The sequence below is a fragment of the Symphalangus syndactylus genome, chromosome 4 (genome assembly GCF_028878055.3).
Source record: "Symphalangus syndactylus isolate Jambi chromosome 4, NHGRI_mSymSyn1-v2.1_pri, whole genome shotgun sequence".
NCBI classification, from domain to species: domain Eukaryota; kingdom Metazoa; phylum Chordata; class Mammalia; order Primates; family Hylobatidae; genus Symphalangus; species Symphalangus syndactylus.
In genome coordinates this window covers 124,599,128-124,622,811 of record NC_072426.2, presented here as the reverse complement: position 1 = coordinate 124,622,811, position 23,684 = coordinate 124,599,128, and the positions used below count along the sequence as shown (strand labels likewise).

Here is a 23,684-nt window from a genome sequence, read left to right as displayed (position 1 = left end):
TGGTACCAATCCTATGCAGTAGGTGTGATTGTTTCCTTCATTTAACAGATGAGGAACCTGAGGCCTAGAAAGGGTGAATAATCTCCTCAAGGTCACACAGCAAGGGAGTGACAGAATAGAATTCTGTAGCATGGACTCCTGGTTGCCTCCTTTTTTCCTCATTTCCTCCTTTTTTGGTCAATGGAACCCCTGTATTTCTGGATGTGGCAATGTACCCACCTATGAAGCTACTTCTTCCAGCCTGTTAATGAGATACAAGTAAAAGTTGTTGAATGGGGTTCCAGGAAAGTTCTTTAAAGGGGGTTCACTCAGCTGCACAGAATACCCTTTTCCCCTTACCATCTTCCTCCCACCTCCTACCAGGAACAAGGCTGTGTAGCTTACAGTAGCCACCCTGGGCCATGAGGTTACTTTGAGGTTGGAACCCAAGCACTGAGAATAGTGGAGCAGAAAAATAGATGGCCCTGCAGTCCCTGCTGATGATAGAGTCACCACATGGATTTTGATTGCCTGCCTCCTCCTTTACTTAGAAGGAAGGAATAAGAAACTCTACCTTGTTTAAGCCACTGTTATCATAGGCCTCAACTGGCAGCTGAAGGCAGTTCCTAACTGATAGATTCTAACTTGATCTTATTGTTTCCCTCCTCTTACCACCAAGCTGTAATACATTTTGTTATAATGAAGTTACCCTAAGATACCTAGATTCTTGTTGCTATGTTGTACTTTACTGTAGTGTGACCTTGGACACGTTGGTTAGGTTTTATGAGGCCCCCACTCCACCGTTTTTTTACGTCTTTGGAATAGGAATTATTCATGCTCCAACTACTCTGCAGGCTCATTATGGGGAACATGCTTGTAAACTTCAAGTGTTCATGTGTGATGTGTAGTTTTTGAAGTGGTTGTGGCCATCCTTGGGCAAGTTGAAGGGTACCAAAATGGAAGCCTTTAGAATCTGAATATAGTTTTCTGGTTTTGTTATTTTGCCTAATGCCAACTTAATTCAGAATAAATAAATAGAAGCTGTGAAGGGAGGTGATGTTGTCCCTGCTTTGATGCATTTGAGCAGATTAACAATTGCATTGCTGATAAGCCCTAGAATGCATGCCAGGGCTGCTGCATGGGACTGAGAGTTCATTTGTTTTCAATATGGCTGCCTTCATTATACTGGAGCTTTGTTTCCAGAAGTTACATTAATCAAGGAATCATTATACTGGATGATAGTTAACCGCTTTTTCTCTGAGAGCTGGCCAAGAACAAAGGGCTCAGAAGAAAATGTTTGTACAAGATGTGGAGAATTAGTTTTTCTGGCAATAAATGTCACCATTTCCAAATAGTCCTTTGAAACTAGTGCAGAGGTGTTCACATAACACTCGAAGGCCCCCAGCATAGGGTCACCCATGTAAATGATCCTGTTTTATCTTGCCACCACACCCTTTGTTTCTTCATTCCTTCACAAAGATTCCCCTCAACATACAGGCTAGCTCAGTGGAGACTACTGGAGCAACCTGGAGATTACAAGGTAGATTTGTTACTCTCAGTGAAAGTGTAACTATTGCCCGTGGAGGGTGCGTCTGGAAGTGGGATTCATGTGGAATAAGGAATGTTATTGCAGGTTTTAAAATGTGCACAGCCTGGGCAACAAAGCAAGACCCCGACTTTATAAAAAATAAATTAGCTGGGTGCAGTGGTGTGTGCCTATAGTCCCAGCTACTCAGGAGGCTGAGGGAGGAGGATCGCTTGAGCCTCCTGGTGTTTGAGGCTGCATTGAGTCATGATTGCACCACTGCACTCCAGCCTGGGTGACAGAGTGAGACCTTTTCTCTAAAATAAATAAATAAATAAATAAATAAATAAATAAATAAATGAAATATGCAGACTTCTATTTGAATATTACTCTTAATTAGATGCTTAATAATGTGACATTCCTTTATATCACAAGTAACATTTTATCTCTCACCTTGTTCCTTTCCTATTTCTCCTTCATAGAAAGTTTCCTGAGGTATTCAACTTTATAACATGGTTTGGTATTTCTTACACCTGTGTAGCAATGGAAACTCCAAAGAGTGCTTTTCAGACTTTGTTCTGCCTACAGATCGCCTGGAGATCTTGTTCAAATGCAGATATGATGTAGTAGGTTTTGGGTAGAGCTGAGACTCTGCATGTTTTTTGTTTTTTTTTTTTTTTTTTTTGAGACAGAGTCTCGCTCATTGCCCAGGCTGGAGTGCAGTGACATGATCCCGGCTCAGTGCAATCTCTGCCTCCCAGGGTCAAGCGATTCCTATACCTCAGCCTCCCAAGTAGCTGGGATTACAGGTGCTCACCACCACACCTGGCTAATTTATTTATTTATTTACTTATTTATTTATTTTTTTGAGATGGAGTCTTGCTCTGTTGCCCAGGCTGGAGTGCAGTGGCATCATCTCGGCTCACTGCAAACTCCACCTCCCGGGTTCACGTCATTCTCCTGCCTCAGCCTCCCCAGTAGCTGGGACTACAGGTGCCCGCCACCATGCCTGGCCAATTTTTTTGTATTTTTAGTAGAGACAGGGTTCTTCCATGTTGGCCAGGCTGATCTCAAACTCCTGACCTGATGTGATCCGCCCACCTGGGCCTCCCAAAGTGCTGGGATTACAAGTGTGAGCCACCACACCTGACCGACCCTGCATTTCTAACAAGGTCCTGGTGATGCTGCTGCTGGTGGTCCCTGGGCCACATTTTGAGTAACAAGGCCCTCAGTTACCTCTACTGTAGGGCCAGGCTTTTCACCTCTTGGCAGGACATCAGAATCAACTTTGAAACTTTAAAGAAGACATGTGCTCATGACCCCACCCTCAGATTTCCAGATTCATTACTTCCAGAATAGTTGCTCAGGAACTGGATTTTTAAGTTGTATGTAAGGTGAGAATCACTGCCTTAGTATCCTATTTAAAAATATGATGTTGATTGGTTTCAGTGTGATTTCTTATAATTTGAACTGTTATGTTTTTCCATCTTAAGTAATTCATGTTGTGATAACTTTTATTCAAACAGAATAAACAGAATCCACCATGCATTTTTCTTTTTCCCCCTTTTTCAGCTTTGTTGAGGTATAATTCACTAATGAAAATTGAATATATTCAAGATGTACAACATGATGTTTTTATATATGTATACATTGTGAAATAATTACCACAAGCTAATTAAAGGATCCATCACCTCACATAGCTACTTTTTTTTGTTTCTTATAGTGAGAATACTTAAGTTCTCTCATAGCAAATTTCAAATATAATACATTATTATTAATTATAGTCACCATGCTATATACTTGGTCTCCAGAACTTATTCATCTTATGACTAAAAGTTTAGACTTTTGAATAATACCTCCCCATTTCCCCTACCCTCACAACTCCTGGTAACCACCCTTCTGCTCTCTGGTTTTTTATTTTTGAGACAGGATCTCACTCTGTTGCCCAGGCCGTAATGCAGTGGTGCAGTCACAGCTCACTGAAGCCTTGACCTGCCAGGCTCAAATGGTCTTCCCACCTCAGCCTCCTGAGTAGCTGGGACTGCAGGGACATGCCCTGCTAATTTTTTATTTTAAAAAATTTTTTGTAGAGATAGGGTCTTGCTCTTTTGCCCAGGCCGGCCTCGAATTCCTGGTCCCAAGTGATCCTCCCACTTTGGCCTCCCAAAGTGCTGAGATTACAGGCGTGAGCCACTATGCCCAGCCTATTCTCTGCTTCCATGAGTTTGACTTTTTTAGATTCCACATACAAGTGAGATCATGCAGTATTAGTCTTTCTGTGTCTGGCTTATTTCACTTAGCATAATGTCCTCCAGGCTCATCCATGTTGTCGCAAGTGGCAGGATTTCCTCCTCCTTTTTTTTCTCTAAACAGGGTCTTGCTGTGTCACCCAGGCTGGAGTGCAGTGGCATGATCATGGCTCATTACATCCTTGACCTCCTGGGCTCAAGTGATCCTACTATCTCAGCATCTCAAGAAGCTGGGACTACAGGTGCTCACCACCATGCCAAGCTAATTATTATTATAATAATTTTTTTGTAGAGATGCAGTCTCACTGTGTTGCCCAGGCTGGATTTCCTTCTTTTTAAAGGCTGAATAAAATTCCACTGTGTGTGTATACAATTGTGTGTATATGTGTATGCATACACATATACATGTATATATGTATACATACACGTATACATGTATATATGTATACATACACGTATACATGTATATATGTATACATACACGTATACATGTATATATGTATACATACACGTATACATGTATATATGTATACATACATGTATACATATATATGTATATATACATGTATATATGTATACATACACATATACATGTATATATGTATACATACACATATACATGTATATATGTATACACACACACCACATTTTGTTTATCCATTCATTCGTCATCAGATTTAGGTTGTTTATGTATCTTGGCTATTGTGAATAATGCTGCAGTGAACATGGGAGTGCAGATATCTCTTTGAGATAGGGATTTATTGGCCAGGCATGGTGAATCATACCTGTAATCCCAGCACTTTTGGGAGGCTGAGGTGGGTGGATCGCTTGAGGTCAGGAGTTCGAGACCAGCCTGGTCAACATGGTGAAACCCCGTCTCTACTAAAAATACAGAAATTAGCCAGGTGTTGTGGTGTGCACCTGTAGTCCCAGCTACTCAGCAGGCCAAGGCATGAGAATCACTTGAACCCAGGAGGTGGAGGTTGCAGTGAGCTGAGATCCCACCACTGCACTCCAGCCTCTCAACAGAGTGAGAGTCTAAAAAAAAAAAAAAGAGAGAGTGAATTATTTCCTTTGGATATATACCCAGAAGTGGCATTGCTGAATGGTAGTTCTATTTTTAATTTTTTTGAGGAACCTCCATACTGTTTTCCATAATGGCTATACCAATGTATCCATCAACAACATATAAGAGTTCTCTTTTCTTCACATCCTTGCCAACACATATCTTTTGATTTTTTTTTGTTTGTTTGGTGCAACAAGGTCTTGCTGTGTTGTCCAGGCTGGAGTGTGGTGGTGTGATCATAGCTCACTGCAGCCTTAAACCACTGGGCTCAAGCAATCCTCTTCAGCCTCCCGAGTAGCTGGGACTACAGGTGTGCACCACTAGTAATTTTTCTTTTTTTTTTTTTTTTTTTTTTGTAAAGACAGGGTTTTGCTGTGTTAACCAGGCTGGTCTCAAACTCCTGGCCTCAAGTTATCCTCCTGCCTCAGCCTCCCAAAGTGCTGGGATTACAGGCGTGAGCCACTATACTCAGCTGACTTTCTTTTTGAGACAGGGTCTTGCTCTGTCACCCAGGCTGGAGTGCAGCAGCGTCATCTCTACTCACTATAGCCTTGACCTCCTGGGCTCAAGAAATCCTCCCACCTCAGCCTTCCAGGTAGCTGGGACTACAAGTATGTGCCACCATACCCAGCTAATTTTTAAATTTTTTGTAGAGACTGGGTCTCAATGTGTTGCCCAGGCTAGCCTAGAACTTCTGGACTCAACTGATCCTCCTGCCTCGCCTCCCAAGTGCTGGGATTACAGCAGTGAGCCGTCATGCCCAGCCTCTGGCTGACTTTTAGTTAATACCCATCCTAACAGGTGTGAGATGATATCTAATTGTGGTTTTGATTTACATTTCCCTGATGGTTAGTAATGAGTACCTTTTCATGTACCCATTGGGCATTTGTATACCTTTGAAAAAACATCTATTCAGATCTTTTGCCCATTTTAAAATCTGGGGTTTCTTTTGCTATTAATACGAGTTCCTAATATATTTTGGATATTAACCCCTTATCAGATATATGGTTTGCAAATATTTTCTCCTGTTCCATGAGTTTCCTTTTATTTTTTCCTTTGCTTTGCAGAAACTTTTTAGTCCCGCCATGAATTTTATACGTGGATTTTAGTCAACTCCTGATTATTTTATAGTCTAAGTAGGCTCCACATAAAGAATAGTGTAGTGATATCATTGAAGTAACTGGAAAGCACTGTATATGTTCATTATGTTCTTTCAGCTTGCAAGAAACAGGCATGCTCACCTTAGTTGATGGAGGCTTATTGGAAGGATATACATGTAAGTTGAAAGACGTGGAAAATATGGTCGGGCATGGTGGCACATGCCTGTTATCCCAGTACTTTGGGAGGCCAAGGTGGGTGAATCACTTGAGGTCAGGAGTTCAAGACCAGCCTGGCCAACATGGCGAAACCCCATCTCTACTAAAAATACAAAAATTAGTTGGGCCTGGTGGTGTGCAATTGTAATCCCAGCTACTCGGGAGGGTGAAGCATGACAATTGCTTGAACCCAGGAGGTGGGGGCTGCAGTGAGCCGAGATTGCGCCACTGCCCTCTAGTCCCGGTGGGTGACAGAGCAAGATGTCTAAAAAAATAAAAGAAAAAAGACGCAGGAAGCAGTTTCAGAAGGTATTTGAAAATGAGAGTAACTCTTAAAAACTGACTACAAATAGCTACTCTGGAGAACATTTTTTAATAAGTTGGAATGACTTTGTTGCTCCTTATGTTTAGTGACACTACAGTTTATTGATGTCTGCTTCCATGGCTTCTAAGGTACTAAATAATTGGCTGTCTTTTGTTTTTCTCACAGTCAGCCTCCCCAGGAAAGAGACTCTAAGTAGGTTGGTCAGCCACAGTTCTGCACAGGATGGCCTTTTGCAGCAGGGTTCTTATGCCTATTTACCTTAGAGGTGTATGGCAAACCCATAGAGAGCTGCCTTTTCAGACCCATCCCAGGTCCCTTTGGGGCAAGATGGCAGAGTCTTGTGGTGCCCACATGGCTCACTTAGAAATGCCTGCAATTGCTTTTGTCTGATGGGACCTAGGGCCTGTGGGGGGTCCCTTATGGTTTCTCAGAATGGAAAGAGGGTAAAGTTGGTAGGCTCCAGGAATAAACTGACCACTCTGACTTTCAGCAATGTGAGATTCCTGAGGGAAGAGGCTTAATTTGTTCATATCCCTCATGACTCAGAACAGTGCTTGACACGTGTGCTCAGTACATAGCTGTCAAATAGGACAGTCTTGAGTTTTTTAAAAGATGTTTTAGGCCGGGCATGGTGGCTCATGCTTGTAATCCCAGCACTTTGGGAGGCCGAGGTGGGTGGATCACTTGAGGTCAGGAGTTCAAGACCAGCCTGGCCAACATGGTGAAACCCCATCTCTACTAAAAATACAAAAATTAGCTGGGTGTGGTGGCCCGTGCCTGTAATCCCAGCTATTCGGGAGGCAGAGGCAGGAAAATCACTTGAACCCGGGAGGTGGAGGTTGCAGTGAGATTGCGCCATTGCACTCCAGCCTGGGCAGTAACAGCAAAACACTGTCTAAAAAAAAATAATAAATAAAGATGGTTTAATGTAGTCTTTATTTTTAGTTCGATTACATTTCATTCTAACTGGAACTCTTATGTACAAAAGGTTGGAAGGCAAATCCCACCTCTGCTCATGGCTCACCCTGTGGAGGGGAAACCACGCATGCTAATATGCAAAACTTCACGTTTTCCTTTTTCTTTGTTAGTCCTGAGCACTTTAGATGTTTGCCGTTTGGTGTTAATGCAACTGACCCAGGCTTTGGGCTGCTGCATAGTTCATGGATGTCAAATCCAGGCCCAAAGGCCTTCCCAACTATCCTCAGAGACAGCAAAGGGGCCTCGCAAGGCCTCGAACTCCTGAACGCGATGCCCTTCCTCAGGCCCTGCGGCCACACACCTGCCCGATGGGTCTAGCACCAGGAACTCTGGGAAGGCAGAGCCTAAGGGTTGGCGCCCAGACGCAAGTGGCTTGTTGGGCTCACGAGGGCTGCGCCACCTTGGGTCCTGATTAATTTGGATTTTGTAGCTTAAATGTAGATCTGGATATTTGGCCAAAGAAGGCTCATGTTCAGGTAAGGAGGGAGACACTAAAAAGATAGAAGTCATCGTTAGGAGTGATTGCAGCAGCTGCTGCTTTTTAAAACCCCAAACCCTAAAAATTGTAAGGAATGATGCGGGAGAGTGGATGATCAAGATATTTGAGAAGGAATCTACTAGGTTAGTGACACGGGATGCAGGGCCTCAACGTGAGGGACAAGTCCAGTGTTGCTGATGTTTCATGAATTGGAAAAAGGTGGTTACCATTTGACAGCCTATTCAGGAAAGGGACAGTGACACTGAACATTGAGTATTAAACCTTAATTACAGCGTGTTTGCTATTAGTGTTAAATTTAATGATGAGTACTTATGTAGCATTTAGAACAAACCTTTCAATAGCTCCTTGAGCACATAGATTTTGCAAACCTTGTAGAATGTAATTTGGTATTGCTCACCTCATAGGTTTCCAATGAATGTTTAATGAGGTTAATGAAGAATTGGGGTTTTAATTCCAATATTCGTTTTTCCCCTCTGTTTTAGTTGAGTCTTCAGCTTTCTTACTTATTCCTGTAGTAGACTTTTTAAAAAAGTACCAACTTTTTAGCATATCTGTATAAAATATTCATCAACCATTTATTTAAACTAAATATATGTCAGGAACTCCTGTAATTCTCCTAACAATCCTGGAAGGCAGGTTCTTTTGTCATCCTGTTCTTAAAATGAGAAAAATGACGTAAAGAGAAGTTAAGTGCAGCTGAGATTTGAATCCCTGTAGTCTTTTCTTCTTTAATTTTTAAATGTACATACAGTAAAATCGGCTTCTTTTTGGTGAACAGTTCTATGAATTTTATTACACATGTAGTTTCTTGTGGCAACTACCATAGTCGCCATACAGAACAGTTCCATCACCTGGAAATTCCCTGTGCTGCCTTTGTAGTCAGACCTTCTCTACATGCCTTTCCATTGGCAACCAATGATCTGCTCCCTGTCTCTATAATTTTGCCTTTCCTAGAATAGTAAATAAATGAATTCATAAAGTATTAATATATAACCTCTGAGACTGGCTTCTTTTACTCAGGAGAATGCCTTGGACATTCATTCATTTTGTTACTGTATCAATAGTTTGATCCGTTTTACTGCTGAGTAGTAGTCTGTTGTGTGAGTGTACCAGTTTGTTTATGCTGGTACGCAGTATCCTGATAAAGGATATTTAGATTGTTTTCAGTGTTTGATGATTATGAATAAGCTGCTATAAGCATTTGTGTACAGGTTTGCTGGGTCATATGGTAAATATGCATTTAACTTTATAATAAATTTCCAAACTGTTCCAGAGTGGCTATCCTGTTATGTGTTATCACCAGCAATGTATGAGAGTTCTCATTTTTCTGCATTCTCACCAGCACTTGATGCTGCTAGATTTTTCTAGTTTTTGTTTATTGGTTTGTTTTTAGCCATTTTAATAGAGGTATAGTGATATTTCATTGTAATTTTAATTTGCATTTTCCTTTTGGCTAATGATATTGACCATCTATTCATATGGTTAATTGCCATCCATATGTCATCTTTGGGGAAGAATGTTCAAATCTTTGCACATTTAAAAATTGAGTTGTTTAAATATGTTCAAAGAACTAAAGACACTGTTAAACAGAATAAAAAGATAAGCTACAGACTAGGAGAAAATATTTTCAAATCATATATCCAACAAAAGATTTGAATGTAGAATACGTAAAGAGCTCCCCAAACAACAGTACAGAAGTATAAAGTCTTTGTCTAGTGAATCCAGCATCTGGGCTTCCTCAGAAAGAACAGTTTGTATTGATTACTTTTTTTTCTGTGTATGGGCCATATTTCTTATTTCTTTGCATACTTTGTATTTACAAGTTGAAAACTGAACATTTTGAATATTATAATGTAACAGCTCTGGAAATCAGATTCTTCTCCCTCCCCAGGGTTTGTTATTGCTGCTTGTTATGGTTGTTGTTGTTTGTTTAGTGACTTCTCTGAACTAATTTTGTAAATCCTATATTCTTTGTCATGCATGACACTGAAGTTTCAGTTTCATTAGCTTAGTGGTCAGCTAGTGATTGGGCAGAGGTTTTTGTTTTGTTTTGTTTTGTTTTATGCCTAGAACCAAAAAGAACCTCCCAGCTTATGCAGATGGGCTCTGTTGTGTTTTGACACACCTTCAGTACCCAGACAGGCAGTTTACAACTCTGCTTTGCCTTTACTTCTGTGTGCATATTCTGACACTCAGCCAGAGGTGGCAGCTTAGGGCCTTCTCAGGTCTTTTCTGAGAATATGCCCATCCTGGTAATACAGTTGGCCTTCTAGATTCCCAGGAATATGTGGGAGCTATTCGAAGCCTGTATTCCTCAAACCGTCTCATTCTCTAGCCTATCTTCCCAACCTTTTTGGTTAGCTTATTGTTTGCCCCAACTGTTACCTTCGTGCAGCAGCAACTAATATATTTATTTGCTTGTCAATGTTTTCAGCAAGTACCCTCTAGCTAGCCACTTTTGCACTGATAGTTCCAAATTAGGTAAGGTAAAAGAAAGTCTTCTCCAGGGAGAAACCAGACAGGTCAAGACAAATTATTACAGTTCTTTGCGAATAAGGTTCGTTTTGCTCCCTCTGTTTCTGATATTGGTACCAGGAATGCAGGCCGACATTTTTAAGGTTCCCACTGAGCTGGGAAGAGAGAAGGGACCAGGCTAAGTTAAAAATGCCACAAAGCTCAATATTCTAACCAAAATCCAGCTAGTTTTCTGTATTCAGTGTTTCATTAGTTGCTACAAGCTTTTGGTTAGTTTCTAGAGTTCTGAAAAGTTGATTCTGCCAGTTTCTATCAGGTTTTTATTGCTTTTATGGAGGGATAGACTTTTGGAGCTCTTAACTCTGCCATTTTTTCTGATGTCACTCAGATATGTCAAATATGGCTTAAAGAAAAAAACCGATTAAGATAATCAGAGCTGGGTTGGGTAGTATGTACCTCTAGTCCCAGCTACTCAGGATGCTGAAGTGAGAAGATTGCTTGAGCCTACGAGTTTGAATCCAGCCTGGGCAACAGAGCGAGACCCTATCTCTTAAAAAAAAAAAAAAATCTGTTTTTGTGAGTAAACCAGCCCAAGTTTAAAAAAAAAAAAATGAGAGTGCGAGAGAAGGTAGGGATACTCTTAACCCATTTTTAAGTTTTTCTACATTCTACAGTAGCATTATCAAAGTGTTTTTATAAAGAGGAGCCTCACTCAGCTGGTTACAGTGCTGGGCTCAAACCCCTCGTTCAGACCCTGAATGGGCAGCTTGCTTTTCTCATTTCTAGGCCATATACCACCCCAAACCCCTTTGTTACTTTTCAAAATATGATATCCAAGGGATATCTGGCCAGGGGAACTGTATATTCCTCTTTGTTGTTGAAGTGGCTCAGAGGAAGTAGCTTTACTGCACCGTTCTGAACAAATGGCTAATACTCTGGGGAGTGGAATCGAGGAGGGCCTGGAGTGTGTCACTTTATACTTCTGTATTGTTCCAGTTACTTACAATGAATGTTTATTACTTTCGAAATTAAAGAAAAATAAATTTAAAATACTGTGAGAAATAATTGGCTACTGGTCCAGTATATTTCTTGCTCATATTATGGTATTTTTAAAAACCTGTTTTTCCCTAAAATGAATTACTGTAATGATCATAGCAAATGCCATCCTGTTAATAAAAGAAATGATTGATAAACTATTCAAGAAAATGGTGGTTGGAAGGAGTATATAATTGTGTTTCCTCTGAAGATCATTTTTCAAAACACTGGCTAATTTATCATTTGTTTACCTGTTTGGTCTCGTGACATTTACTTCTTTTCATGAAAGCTATAATCACCCGAAAAGCAAATCCTTATTTATAACCAAATTGTTGAAAGCTGTTTAACATAATCAAAACCTATCTTTAGCATTCCCTGCTTTATTTATTGTGTGTATTTCATCTCCATCTTGTGACCCAACAGAACCTGTTCTAGAGGACTAGATTCAGAAGACATGCATTCTTTTTTTTCTTTTTTTTTTTATACTTTAAGTTCTGGGGTACATGTGCACTACATGCAGGTTTGTTATCTGTATACATATGCCATGTTGGTGTGCTGCACCCGTTAACTCGTCATTTACATTAGGTATATCTCCTAATGCTATCCCTCCCCCCTCCCCCCACCCCACTACAGGCCCCGGTGTGTGATGTTCCCCACCCTGTGTCCAAGTGTTCTCATTGTTCAGTTCCCACCTATGAACATGTGGTATTTGGTTTTCAGAAGACCTGCATTCTAATGCTCAACCTCCCACTAGCCTGCTGTATGACCTTGATTTAATCTCTCAGATTCTTCATTGACAGTATGAAAGATTTAGACCCAGAGCCCAGGCTCACTGACTGTTTTTGTGAATAAAGTTTTATTGTCTATAGCTGCTTTTGTCCTACATCTGCAGAGTTGAGTCATTGCAACAAAGTCCACGTGGTCTGCAAGCCTAAAATACTTACTATCTCACTCTTTACAGAAAAAGTTTGCTAACTCCTATCAAGTTTCTTTTCAGGTTCAAAATTCTTTGTTCTAGTTTTGGAATACTTGGGCCAACTATTTTTTTCATCAGGTTTCTTCTTAGCAAATCACCAGAAAAATTTGACTTGAAGAGGGGAAACACCAATAAGTCATACATTCGTATTTGTTAGACACCAGTACCTGTCATATTTTGTTGTTAATGCTGTGGTTACAAACAACCTCTAGAGCTCAGTATCGTGTAACAGTTACATTCAACTGGTGAGATGTAGCTCAGCCTCACCTGTGGTGCTCATTCTGGGATCCTGGCCGAAGGAGCAATCCCTATCTGGGAAAAAGATAGCAAAGCATGTACCAGTGTTTATAACGATGCTCAGAAGTGGCATGTATCCCTTCTACTCACTTCTTTGGTTAACCTGACATTAATGGTGTGGGGGTCCTGCAAGTTACATGGTACCTTGAGTGGCTGGATAATCTTTTTACACAGAGGGCAGTGAATCATTGGGAACAACAAAGTCATCTACCACAGCCTTCTTAAGGGCTTGCTAGTTTGAGCAGACCAAAACTCATGGCAAAAAACTTGGTTTTGGACCTCTTTGTGTGTTATTCTTCATAAACTCCTTGCAAATAATAGTCACTAGCAATTAGCCCAGGAGCTTTTGGAATATATTGTAGTTCTCTCAATTTGTTTATTTAATGCTCAATGTAAGAATGTAATGTGCCTTTGGGTTTCGTTTTTGTAGAATCTTGATGTCTTTAACTTATTATATTGGTCCATTCTCACTCTGTTATACAGAAATAACTGAAACTGGGTAATTTCTTTTAAAAAGAGGTTTAATTGGTTCATGATTCTGCAGGCTGTACCGGAAGCATGGCTGGGGAGGCCTCAGGGAGGTTTCGATCATGGCAGAAGGCGAAGTTGGGAAGCAGGCACATCTTCACATGGCCAGAGCAAGAGGAAGAGAGAGCGGGGAGTGCCACACACCTTTAAAACAAGCAGATCTCTGGCCAGGCGGGGTGGCTCACGCTTGTAATCCCAGCACTTTGGGAGGCCGAGGCGGGCGGATCACCTGAGGTTGGGAGTTGGTGATGAGCCTGACCAACATGGAAAAATCTTGTCTCTACTAAAAATACAAAATTAGCCGGGTGTGGTGGCACATGTGTGTAATCCCAGCCACTCGGGAGGCTGAGGCAGGAGAACCGCTTGAACCTGGGAGGTGGAGGTTGTGGTGAGCCGAGATTGCGCCATTGCACTCCAGCCTGGGCAACAAGAGCAAAACTCTGTCTTAAATAAATAAATAAATAAATAAATAAATAAATAAAAACAAGCAGATCTCACGAGAACTCTGTTGTGAGAACAGCTCCAATGGGGGATGGTGTTAAACCATGGAGAAGCTACTCCCATGATCCAATCAGCCCCCATCAGGCCCCATTTCCAACTTGAGGATTACAATTTGACATGAGATTTGGGTGGGGACACAGATCCAAACCATATCACTTACATTTCTTCCCTCTAATATACCTCATTGAATGACAGACACCACTCAAGTTGCCCAAGCCAGAAAGCTGGATGAAGTACTTAACTTATTCCCTCACCACAATTGCCTACATATAGTTGGTCAATTACCAGATTCTATTAAATCTATCTCTGATGTAGGTCCTGATTCTGTCTACTTGTCTCCATCTTCATTGCCACTGTCCTGTTCCGGGTACCTCTGGCTGTTTGCAACAGACTTCAAACTGGCCATTCTGTGTCCTGACTTGTTTCTCTAATCCATTCTGTATACAACCACCAAAGCAATTTTTATAAAACACAAACTGATCATGTTATTTCTTTGAATTAAAACATTTCAGTGGTTTGTACATTATACCCCCGCCTAAAAGCTCAAATTTCTTAACATGGCCATACACCTTAAAAAAAGAAATGGAATGCTTGATGAATTTGCATGTCACCCTTACCATGCTAATCTCGGTATCTTTCCAACTTTAGTATATGTGTTGCTGACATGAGCACATGGCCATACTACCTTTTGTTCCCTTTATTTTTTTTTAGTATTCCTAGTTCTGTCCATTTACACTCAGCTTACATGGCTTTAAAAATATAATCTTCTAGAAATTTTTTCCCTAGAGCATATTTTATGAACTCAGTATTTGCTAAATGTTTTTTCATTTGTAGAGACTCAAACACTTGATTAAAAAAAAATTGTGCAAAGCTGATGCGTATAGTATCGCCCATAGTCCAATGCACAATGCTCCCATCCTGCTGCTCTATAGGTTGTTCCTTCTCAGAAGGGCTTACCAGTGGGCTGTAAAGAAAGCTAGGTTGACATTTTTTTTTCTTTTTTTTGAGATAGAGTTTCACTCTTGTTGCCCAGGCTGGAGTGTGATAGCATGATGTCGGCTCACCGCAACCTCCGCCTCCTGGGTTCAAGCAATTCTCCTGCCTCAGCCTCCTGAATAGCTGGGATTACAGGCATGCACCACCATGCCTGGCTAATTTTGTATTTTTAGTAGACATAGGGTTTCTCCATGTTGGTCAGGCTGGTCTCGAACTCCCGACCTCAGGTGATCGGCCTCCCAAAGTGCTGGGATTACAGGCGTGAGCCACCACACCCGGCTGACATTGGTTTTATTTCTTTTTCTGCAATCTGTTTTTAGAAGTTTAATGTAGGCTTATTTTGGAACTAGTTGTTTATTGGACCTCTTTAAATGGGTTAACATATTTTTCCTTGTATGACACTTAACTCAGCAGCCTCTGGATAAAAAGAATGTGAGACACAAATGCATTTTTTTTCTTGTTTATGGTACTGTCTCCTTGAGGTCTTTCATATTAGCCCTCTGTTTCAGAAATAAAAATAACTTCATTGAACTCATAAGGGAATAGGAGATTTGTCCTAAAATCCAAATACTTGGCTTTGAAGATGCTACAGTGATTTTAATTTTTTTTTTTTTTTTTGAGACGGAGTTTCGCTCTTGATGTCCAGGCTGGAGTGCAGTGGTGCAAACTCGGCTCACTGCAACCTCCGCCTCCCACGTTCAAGCGATTCTCCTGTCTCAGCCTTCCAAGTAGCTGGGATTACAGGCATGCGCCATCACGCCAGGCTAATTTTGTATTTTTAATGGAGACAGGGTTTCTCCATGTTGGTCAGGCTAGTCTCGAACTCCCGACCTCAGGTGATCCGCCCGCCTTGGCCTCCCAAAGTGCTGAGATTACAGGTGTGAGCCACTGCGCCCAGCCATGGTTTTAATTTTTTAAGGCCACAATGTTTTCATTATTTAAAATTTGTTGATACAGATTTCTTTGATCAACCAATTGCTGTTTTTTTGTTTTTATCTAACCTAGTAATGTGGAATTTTTAATAAAATTAATCAAATCTCTGAACTCTGAAGCTTTGCAGTAGTTGCAACCACAGCTTTCTGTTATCATAAACTAATTTTAAAAAGCAAGCTTAATTTAACAAGCAAGATTTTAAACATTTAAAAAGGAATCAGTGGCATATTGACCATGACCAAATCCTTAACTATGAGGAGAAAGGTTAGAGGGTGATGGTGAGGAACACTACAGTTATGTGGGGGATTTGAACTTTTTATGTAAGGTATTTCTGTGACGTTTTGTTTTTTGTTTTAATAAGTAGAAATGGAAAAGGGGTTTTTAAGTTTTTTGAAGTGAAATGATATTCAGTTTCTTCCTCCGTAGGGAGGCAGCAATCTTACTGGGGTTAGAATAGGCTGCTTTGTGATTATATATAATATTCTGGGAGTTCTATGAATATAGGGAATTCTTGAACATCTTGGAATTAATATGAAAAAATATTGTAAATGTGCATGAGTGCTTTCTTGGATGCAGTGTTAAAGGTGATGTGGAGAAGAGGGTCCATGATTCAAACAGATTCTTATGCTTTTATTTCTCTAGTCCTGCTGTCTCTTCTGAACTCTAGACTGCCTATTCAGCGTCTTTACTTGGATATCTAATAGGCCTCTCAAATCTAAAATGTCTGTGTTTAGTTTCCTATTGCTGTTTTAACAAATTAGCTACACATTTAGTGGCTTAAAACAACATGAATTTGGCTGGGCATGGTGGCTCACACCTGTAATCCCAGCACTTTGGGAGGCTGAGGCGGGAGGATCACGAGATGAGGAGATTGACACCATCCTAGCCAACACAGTGAAACTTCCTCTCTACTGAAAATACAAAAATTAGCTGGGCATGGTGGCGGGCGCCTGTAGTCCCAGCTACTCGGGAGGCTGAGGCAGAAGAATCTCTTGAACCCAGGAGGCGGAGGTTGCAGTGTGCCGAGCTACACTCCAGCCTGGCGACAGAGCGAGACTCCGTCTCAAAAAAAAAAAAAAAAGAATTTATTATTCTGTAATTCTGGAGGTCTAAAGTCTGAAATCAGTTTCACTGAGCTAAAATCAAGGTACTGGCAGGGCTGCATTCCATCTGTAGACTCTAGGGGAGAATCCCGTTTTTGCATTTTCTAGCTCCTAGAGGCCACGTGTATTGCCTGGCTCATGGCCCCTTGCTCTATCTTCAAACCCAACAGTGTAGCATCTTCATTCCTCTCTTCTTTCTGCTTCCATCCTTCTGTCTTCTGCATACTCTCATTAGTATCCCTGACCCTGATCCTCCTATCTTACTCTTATAAGAAGCCATACGATGGATTACATTGGTCCCATCAGATAATACAGATAATGTCTTCATCTCAGGATACTTAATCATATGTGCAAAATCCTCTTTACTACGTGTAGTAACATATTCACAGATTCTGGGGATCAGGACATGGACATCCTTAGAGGGGCCATTGTTTAGCTTACCATTTGATTTCTTTGCTTGGCAAATCTATTCTTCCTCTAGCCTTCCTCATTTTATTTAATGGTACAACATTCTCAGGCCAGTAACCTATGGTCATTCTTGATTTCTCTTTGTCTTTATTTTTTCCTTCTACCATCTGCATCCAATTCATTAAATTACATCCAAATCCAAACAATATGTTATTTGCTTCTACTACCCAATTGTCTCTAGATTTGTCGTCTTCTCACTAATTTTCACTAAAGGCAGAGTAGCATTAGCATTCTGGAGCCATAGGCCCTCATCCTATCCTATTCTTTTCACTCCTTGGTGTTCAGAGATAATTATACTACAAGGCTATGTGGGCTAAGTGTCATAAGAATGGTACACAAAGTGCCACAGGACTAGATTCCAATTACTTTATCCAACTACATGGAGATGGAAAGTGAAGGCTTACATAGTAGTAGACAGTGGAGAGAATTTAAGTTGGTTGAGGATAATTATCCTGGAAGGCAAATAGAATTTCCATTAAAGATTTCTATCTTTTTTATTCTTCAGACAGTGAATGTTTCTTCTCAATTATTAATAGCAGAGAATACATTAATCTGATTTCTGATTATCTTGAATGACTCCTCCCCTTCCTCCATTTCCTGAAGCAATATATTTTAAAAAGTTATCAGGGAGCTGATTTCTAGCGTGTGGATAAACTATACATAGTTGGGTGGGGAGAGTGAAGTGAAACATCTGAAAAGATAAAACATTCACTGTTGAAATAATATCAAAGTATAGCTTCGACATTTTCTGAATATTTTTCTGAATCCTTTTTCTGTAATGTCCTCACATTTTTGGGATAACATTACAGTTTAGTAGAATATAGGGAAAAAATGGGTCATTACTTGAACTAGTCTATTGTAAAAAGATCTGGAAATAACTAAATTTACAAATCTTCCCCACGTTTAGGAAAAAAATTGCTCATAGGATTTTTAGCAACCTTTATTTGTTAAATTTCACCTTAATTAAAATTCCTCAAGATGTGTGAAATGAAAATTGAAGCATATTAAAATCAGATATTCCACAGAATAAAATATTCTGCAAATTTATATTCATTCTTAACGCAGAAATGCTGTATTGAGCCCCATAAAAGTAAAGATGTCCGTATTATTTCCTCCTCGTTTGTGGTGCTACTGATTAAATTAGTTACCAATAAGTACTTAATAATTTTGTGAATGCAAATGTTTATTGTGTATTTATTTATTTATTATTTTCTGCAGGGGACAGGCTCTAAGTGTACACTGGGTGGCCCCCTGCCAACTCCAAGTAGCTCCCTCCCCCACACAAATGTTTATTGATCTTTTTCCCTCCAGTAATATGTTACCAGGTGCTGCATCTCATGTTTGGGGTTGAACTTTTCATTTTATGTCTTAGCAATTGAAACAGAAAATGTATATAGGTAGTTTGAGCTTTTCTTTGAAATAGAATCACAGAAATTGTTTAGATCTGAAGAGCCCTAAATATATTACAAATGAGGAATTATTTGTATACTTTAAGCAGGAGAGAAACTCTCTGTTCATGTTTTAAAAATAACTTCAATGAGTTATAAATCGCATACCATACAGTTTACCTATTCCCTGTTAATTTTTTTAAATTCTCCTTTTTTCCCTATTACTCTTAAAAACCATTTTCTTTCTTTCTTCCTTTCTTTCTTTCTTTCTTTCTTTCTTTCTTTCTTTCTTTCTTTCTTTCTTTCTTTCTTTTTCTTTCCTTCTTTCTTTCTTTCTTTCTTTCTTTCTTTCTTTCTTTCTTTCTTTCTTTCTTTCTTTCCTTCCTTCCTTCCTTCCTTCCTTCCTTCCTTCCTTCCTTCCTTCTTTTTTTTTTTTTTTTTTCGAGACGGAGCCTTGCTCTGTCACCAGGCTGGAGTGTAGTGGTACGATCTTGGCTCACTGCAACCTCCACCTCCTGGCTCCTGGGTTCAGGTGATTCCCCTGCCTTAGCCTCCTGAGTAGCTGGGACTACAGGCGCATGCCATCATGCCTGGCTAATTTTTTGTGTTTTAGTAGAGACAGGGTTTCACCATGTTGGCCAGGATGGTCTTGATCTCCTGAATTCGTGATCTGCCCGCCTCAGCCTCCCAGGCTGGGATTATAGGCATAAGCCACCGCCTAAAAACCATTTTCTAGGGTTCTTTTAATGTGTTTTTTAGATATTCACTGCCTCCTTTTCTAATCAGTGGGCAGAAATAAGTGGGTTGAGGTATCAAAAGAAAGGTATTCCAGGTGTAGAGGACAGAGGAAATAAAGCCTTGAGGTGGAAATGGGATGAAGAAATGAGAACACCTGTCTGGATAAGAAGTAAACAAACAGGAAGTGAGTTAGTTGTCTTGGTGATGAATTCCGAAGTCAGTGGTAAGAAACTTGGGCTGTACCTTTCTCAAGTCACTTGGTAAGTGGGGCCTTACTCTAAGGACAGTGCAGATAAAGAATAGGGGATGATGATAAGACAGCACATAGCCTCATGTGGAAGCTCACTGATATTCAGGATATAGCAGTCCTTGTTTTACTCAGCTCTACTTCAGTGCCTTGGTGTCTGATTCTTTCTCTCTGCTTTTTGTTCTGACTCTGCTACCATCTGACTGCCCTCTTTGCCATCCTGGCCCCCTCCTGGCCTCTGCATATTCCTGTGAGCAGTGGTGTGGGATTCTCTGCTCTTCTGTTCTTTCATCATTCCCTTGCTCTCACTTCACCAGTGGCTTCTCATGTCACTGATAATGAAATTCAGAGTCCTTAATGAGGCCTAGTGGCTTCTGCAGGACCTGGCCCCCCTGCTGCCTTTCTTTCTGGTCTCAGTTCATATGCCTTTCCACCTTTGCTCACAGTGTCCCAGCTACATTGACCGGCCTGTTCTTCCTCACACCCACCAAACCTCAGAACCTTTGTACTCGCTGTTCACTTGACCGCACCTTTTCTCCTTCATTTAGTCCTTGCTTCCTTCCTTTGTTTAGGCATCTATCAAATGTCACCTCCTCAGAGAACCTTCCCTGACCACCCTGTCTAAGGTGGGATTACCCATCCTGATACTCTTATCTGCTTCTTCTATTTTATTATCAGGCTTTCTTGTACATGGTATTATTATAATATGAATTTATTTTGCATTTGGTTATTGTCTGTCTTCCACTGCAATGTAAAACTACTTGAAGCCCAGCTTGATTTGTATATTTACTGTAGTGTCCTCCATGCCTAGAATGGTACCTGGTACATGGTGGGCACTTAATACTGTTGAGTGCACGTAGACATACTATATGACTGACATTTGGACTTCTCCAGAGGAAGGTCTGTTGTGTTGTCCAATACTGAGTGCATCTGTTGGGTAAGATGCTGGGCTAACTGCCCCACCATCCCCTGGGCAACTGTTATGTTAGGTGCCTACCCTTGGTGCATCCACCCAGTAGTGATGAAGATAGTGAGATCATATGTCGTATTCTCTTGATATTCCTTTCTTTGCACTTGCATGGCCTGGTCCCTCCAAAACCTTTTAAGTTTCAGCTCCTTGTTGATGAGAAAAATGTTGCCAGATCCTATGCTGTGGAACAGTTACTTCCAATTTCAAACTAAACAGTGAGAGGAATGATAGGAAGTAATATTTTGGCTTTCTTGATCTTTATGTCCCCTTGCTGTGTCATCCTGGCCCACATACTTGTGTGCTTTCTCTTTGTTCCTCCCTGGTTCTTGATTATAGTCTCTTTTCTCTTTGCAGTCTGTCTTTGCCCCTCCTTTCTTTCTCTCTTTTTCTTTCCTCTCAGCTGCCATTTTGCTTTGCCCTCTGCATCATTCCAGATCCTGTTTAGCTTGAGTTCTTGCCTCTGAGAAACCTTTCAGTTTACCTACTTTGTATAACTTTTTTCTGTCCTTTGTTCCGTATGGCTGGAGAGGCCTGAGGAAGAGAATTGCATTGGAACATTCTTTTCATCCTTCATCCAGGCCGGGCGCGGTGGCTCACGCCTGTAATCCCAGCACTTTGGGAGGCCGAGGCGGGCGGATCACGAGGTCAGGAGATCGAGACCATCCTGGCTAACACGGTGAAACCTCGTCTCTACTAAAAATACAAAAAATTAGCCGGGCGAGGTGGCAGGTGCCTGTAGTCCCAGCTACACGGGAGGCTGAGACAGGAGAATGGCGTGAACCCCGGGGGGCGGAGCCTGCAGTGAGCCGAGATCGTGCCATTGCACTCCAGCCTGGGTGAAAGAGCGAGACTCCGTCTCAAAAAAAAAAAAAAAAAAAAAAAAATACTGTCATCCTTCATCCTTGTATTTAACTGATATTTGAAAACCTACTTTGTGCGAAACATTGTGTCAGGTTCTGGGCTACCTCCATAAACAATATCCAGGTTCTCACAGTACAGTTAGGGAGACAAATAAGCTGAATGGATGATTATTACTCATTCATTTTTTTCAACAAATTATTGAGACTAGGATACAGTGGTGGATAAAAACAAAAATTCTTACATGGACTTACAGTTTGATAAGGTAGGCATATGTTAATTAGACAACTACATAAATGAATGTTCAATTATAGCTGTGTTGAGTTCTATAAAGGAGGGCTCCATAGTGCTATGAGAATTAGGAGAACCTGTCCTGGTTAGGAGAGATGGGGATAGCTTCCTTGAGGACGTGAAGGGTAAATTGAGATCTGAAGGCACAGTAAGAATTAACTAGACAAGGGCAGCGGCGGAGAGGGAATAGTAGATGCAAAAGTCTGGTGCTGAAAGGGTGCTTAGAACGTTCGAAGAAGTTTAAGCATAGAGAATAGGCTGGAAAGTGAGCTAAATGAGGCTGAAGAGACAGGCTGGGGTCAGATTGGCTGGACTTTGTAGGCCACAATAAGGGATTTGGTCCTTACTCTGTGAGCAGCAGGAGGATGCCTTTGAAATGCTACAAGCAGAGGGAAAAGAGGAGCAGTATAAAAAATACTTTTATTTTTAAAACACTAATCTGAATGCTGTGGAGGAGAATAAATGGAGTTGGGTATAAATGGAAGGCATGAGAAAGGATGTGGAAATGCTAGTTAGGAGGCTGTAATAGCAATCCAGATGCTACTAACCCAGGTGGGGTTAAGGGTTAGCAAGAATTTTAAGTTTCCAAATCTACTCTTACTTTTTTTTTTTTTTTGGAGATGGAGTCTCGCTCTGTCGCCCAGGATGGAGTGCAGTGGCACAATCTGTGCTCACAGCAAGCTCCGCCTCCCAGGTTCACACCATTCTCCTGCCTCAGCCTCCCGAGTAGCTGGGACTACAGGTGCCCGCCACCACGCCTGGCTAATTTTTTTTGTATTTTTAGTAAAGATGGGGTTTCACCGTGTTAGCCAGGATGGTCTCGATCTCCTGACCTCATGATCTGCCCGCCTTGGCCTCCCAAAGTGCTGGGATTACAGGCATGAGCCACCACACCTGGCCAATCTACCCTTACTTTCTATTAAATATATTTCCATTAAGTGTACTTTATATTTTATTTTATTTTATTTTATTTTGAGATAGAGTCTGGCTCTCTCGCCCAGGCCGGAGTGCAGTGATGGGATCTCGGCTCACTGCAACCTCCAACTCCCGAGTTCAAGCGATTCTCCTGCCTCAGCCTCCCGAGTAGCTGGGATTACAGGCACCTGCCCCCATGCCTGGCTAATTTTTGTATTTTTAGTAGAGACAGGGTTTCACCATGTTAGTCAGGCTGGTCTCGAACTCCTGACCTTAAGTGATCCACCCTCCTTGGCCTCCCAAAGTGCTGGGATTACAGGCGTGAGCCACCTGTAGTTTAAAGCTTAAAGTAAGCCAAAATGTACTTACTTTAAGTCAACTTTCAGAAACAAATTTTTTTTATAAAAGGATCCATATCTTGTAAAAGACACAGATGCAACAAAACTTAAGTTCATTTAAATGAGAAATAAAGGATGACTTAAAGAAGTATGAATGGAATTATACCAGAAAATCTGTGGTGAAGAAAATGATTGTAATTGAGTTCAAAAGTTAGCTCTGAGTTTCTGGCAGCCTAGTATAGAAGGGACTATGATAGGTCATGTGATTGTTTAACAAAGGAAGCATGGGATATAATGCTCTTTTCTATAATCTCCTTTGTTCTAAATATTTAAAGTGTTTTTTCATAGATGTGAAGTTAAACCACTTAGATAGGTCCAGATTGTTGAAACCCAAGACCTCAGCTCTTGAGATCATAGCATGAATCCATTGTTGGTAGTAGGTCACACTGGTATTTTAAAAAGTAAAAACTTCAGAAAAATATAGGGCTGAACTACATATATGCATTTCCTTCCTTCTTTTCTTTTCGTTTTCAAGACAGGGTCTTGCTCTGTTGCCCAGTCTGGAGTGCAGTGATATGATCATAGCTCACTGCAGCCTCGAACTCCTGGTCTCAAGCTATCCTTCCACCTCAGCTTCCCAAGTAGCTGAGACCACAGGCACATGCTGCCATTCTTGGCTAATTTCGTATT

The 23,684-nt window shown here is 40.9% G+C and overlaps 1 protein-coding gene and 1 pseudogene across 5 annotated transcripts in view; one reads left to right on the top strand and one right to left on the bottom strand.

The window, feature by feature from the left end:
- Positions 1-23,684, top strand: part of SH3D19 (SH3 domain containing 19) — a 206,589-nt gene that overhangs the window by 11,871 nt on the left and 171,034 nt on the right. The gene's annotated exons all lie outside the window — the stretch shown is intronic.
- On the bottom strand, positions 14,326-14,421 carry LOC129481420 (uncharacterized; annotated as a pseudogene).